Source organism: Rhopalosiphum maidis, chromosome 3 (genome assembly GCF_003676215.2).
Source record: "Rhopalosiphum maidis isolate BTI-1 chromosome 3, ASM367621v3, whole genome shotgun sequence".
NCBI classification, from domain to species: domain Eukaryota; kingdom Metazoa; phylum Arthropoda; class Insecta; order Hemiptera; family Aphididae; genus Rhopalosiphum; species Rhopalosiphum maidis.
The window spans coordinates 72,615,962-72,619,879 of NC_040879.1; the positions used below are offsets into that span (position 1 = coordinate 72,615,962).

At 28.1% G+C, this 3,918-nt stretch overlaps 1 long non-coding RNA gene across 1 annotated transcript; it reads left to right on the forward strand.

Annotated features, from left to right (window-relative positions):
- Positions 1-338: 338 nt before the first annotated feature.
- Positions 339-3,661, forward strand: LOC113557063. Its single transcript, XR_003405570.1, has 3 exons — positions 339-806; positions 929-1,020; positions 2,887-3,661. It is a non-coding gene; the product is annotated as an uncharacterized LOC113557063 (long non-coding RNA).
- The last annotated feature ends 257 nt before the right edge of the window (positions 3,662-3,918 follow it).

Consider the following 3,918-nt stretch of genomic DNA (forward strand, 5'->3'; position numbering starts at 1 on the left):
CAATGCTAATATTAATTATTAATAGTTCCATAAACAGGCATTAGGTATGCATTTGCTATTGGGATATTTGGAATTTGTTTGGAAAAATCGAAACGGCTGAAACCGCGCTGAACGAATGTACTCGCTACCCACTACTCAGTTGTAGTGCAGCGTATCTGGCGGAACATCGGGAGCAGTGTGTACGGACGTTTTCAAAAAGTGCCGTGTATTTTTTCGTTTCAATTCTGTTACTTGGTTGCATAAACTAGTATCGGGGTCGTGGTATAAACGTTGCGCAGGATTGCTGAGGTGGTCCGACTGGCGGGCGGCGACCAATGAGGATGAGCGACGACTGTAAACAATAACAATACCTACAGTCCGGGCGGCGGACGCTCCGGCGTCCAGCGTTTGCCTTTTAAATTCTTGTGCTTCGCCGCCATTGGCGACGTAGCATTGTCGGCTTCGGGTAATGTACGAGATCTATCTTCACAGATTTGGTTGTTGACGGCTGTCCGCTATTGCGGACTGCGATACAGTCTTCATTATTGTTTATTTTGCTACTCGCCGACCAACAAACTTGTTTTTATTTTTCCAAGTCATCTCTTAATCCATGCGTCCGATCAGGCGACGACGACCGTTCGGATTTGCCATCGATTCTAATCACTTTAGCGATCTATAACATTTTCGAAATCATTGCTTCCCGTAGACTGTTTCGGTTATTCTATCGAATCGACGTCGCGACTCGAAGAATATTTTTTTACACAGTTGACGACAAGTTATTGGTTTACTGACATTTAAGAAAATATCTATGGTGCTTCTAACAGCATGTAAGTACAAAGTGAATAACTGCAGAAAATTTCATTTACTTTGAATATTTATCTTACGTTCTTATGTATCTAACCATAAGTATGAAGACAAATAAACATGTTTTTTTTTTTTTTTAATTCAGGATAAGCTTCTCTGAACACCACTACCTTGCCATTTCCATAAAGACTTAGAAGTTCCACGGTGGAGCTGAAAAAATCACTTCAATGATTCAAGGTAAATTTTTTTACTATTTGTTATATCAAGAAAGGGTTTAGTTAAGACCACATCATGCATTTAAATTTAACTCTTAATAATTTTTGAGATCTTATTTTAAGATATAAAATGTTAATTATATCCTGTCTCAAAAGAGAATAATAAGTTGTCAGTCAACTGATTGTTGTCCATTTACTCGCATCTTCTACTCTCACCAACGACCCATACTATTGGGCGGTCCTCAAATTAAGTATAATAATATTATTAATTAAGAATGTTTGTAAGTTGTCATTGAGAAATTTGGGCTTGCCACTGCCAATGCAGACAGTCGCAAAAAAAAATTATTCTTGTTTGAGACAAAGTATAGCTTATGTTGAAAATTATTATACTATACATTCTTACACAAATATCAATAATAAATTTAGCACCTATCTCAATTTTTATATGAACAAAAAAACTACTTAGCTTTTATAATTATATTTATTTGGTAAGTAATTAATACAATTATAAGTATTAATTTATAATGAATGATAATACAAATTTTTGAATAATAATAATTCCTATAATTAATGAGGAAGTTAATAACCTAACTTGTGTCTTTCCCCTCTACGATTTTTTGCAGTACCATATGATTCCCCATTCCCCTAAATCAATTAATATTTTTTTATAAATAATCAATAATTTTTTAATTTACGAAGCTTATCCAGATATTAATTTAGGATAATCTTACAGCAAGGCAATACCAATGTATTATATATATATTTATTAGTTATTATAATTATAACTGATAATATTATTGATCATATTTTATGTTTTCAAAAGTACTAAATCAGAAAAAAATCAAAATTAAATAGGTTAAATAATATTATAAATAATAATTTAAATAATTTATAAGAATAAAATATTTAATAATAATAATATAGCTAATATAATCCTGCCTTATGTTAACTTTAATGCATTTGGAATCATATATAATTGTTTTTTGTACTTTTGATCACAGTCTATATCAGGGATGGCAAATAGGTGGCACGCGTGAGATTTTCGATGGCACTCGAAAAACTTTTATTTGTCCATATTTTCATGGTTTCATGATTTTAAAAAAATTGAAAAATTAATAAAAATTATTAATTATCCCGATTTATTCGATGTGCAAGATTTTAATGATTACTATCTTAATTGTATGGGATTAGAAAATTTAGAAATGCAGTTAATCAATTTGCAAACTAATCCAATTTGGACAAATAAATTTGTGAATATGCGAGAGCGTATCGAAGAATTGGAACGTCATCGAATACATAACGAAGAAACAGATTGCGGTGTTGACAACATAATAAGTATGGAATAATATTCTAGAAAATTTTTCTTCTGTCAAAAAATTAGCAATTTCATTGTTAACAATTTTTTCTTCAACATATGCTTGCAAAAGTCTCTTTTCGGTATTAAATCATACACATTCAAAGGCTAGGAACAGATTAACGGAGGAAGATTCGGCAGCATGTATTGCCTTGCAATCAACATCATATCAACCAGATATAAAAAACCTTTCAACCAAAATGAAGCAAAAGATTTCTAACAAACAATAATAATTTAATATTTTTTTCACATTATTTCCAGTTTTACATAATTTTCTACATTAAAATCAATAATTTTTCATTTATATTTTGTATTTGTATTTTGCTGTGTTAATAAAAATAATTGTGGCATGGCTGAGAATTTTTTTTTTGAATTATGTCATAAATTAGCACGTAGAAAAAATCCTATTTGCCATCCCTGGTCTATATTAAAATAAGATAAAATAATTACATTATTTTGATCAATTTTGTTATGATACATTATTAATTAAACTTAAAATGTTACGTTACGTATTAATATTTTTTTTTCTTATAGGTATTGTTGTTTGGCCATGAATTTAACAAAAGTATTCATATTCCATAAAAATTCTGAAGATTATGAAAATCAATTAAGTGAAAGAAATATTATTCAAATTTAAAGTTCAAAATATGTCAAGAGTTTGATAGAGAAATGTGATAGGCGTTTAGATGTACGATAAGTAGAAAACTTTGGCAGAGAAAAACGGTAAAGAGTTGAAAAATACTTATGTCTAGTTATAAAGGTGAAAAAAATTATTAGATAAATGTAAACAATAAAAGCACAAAAATGATTAAAACAATAAATGGAAAATTCCAAGTAATAATTTAACATTCACAGCACCTTAACCATGTAAAATCATTTACAAAAAAGTACTTCTTTTTGTTATATAAATATTCTTCTATATTTCTTAAAAAATAGGAGTCATTGTGTATTTATATATTTATATCTATTTATGTTTGAGAATTGTAACTAAAACATTGATATACATTCCATTTTTAATGAAGAAAGATAATAAATTGTTAGAAATTAATTACAAGTTGTTCACTTTCATAGGATGAATTATAAAAAAAAAATCATAGCCTCATTATTCTTAAATATTAATAGTCTATCATTAGTTGATTTTCTTCATTAAATTTGGAATGTGCGCTTTAGTTTTATTTGTATTTATGATTGCACCTTAATTGGAAAATAAATATAATTTATATCATTATTCAAATCTATTGTGAAATGTAAAACACTTGTAAAAAAAAGTAATTAACTGCTTTATAAATAACTTTATCGTGGTTTAATTTTAATTATCAAACTTTTATTTGGAATTTGTCCTTATATTTAATTAGTATAATTTGTGTTGCTTGAATGTTGTTTGTTTTGTTTATTTATTATAACATTGATGTGAGTCTTTCAACTTTCTATTGAGTTTCTTTGTCAGAGTTTTCTAGTTGTTTATATCCAATCTTGTTACTTATTTTTTATCTTATTCTATATAATAATATAATTTTTATACTATCAATTTTTTCTTATTATTATTATTATTAAATCTCCCTATAT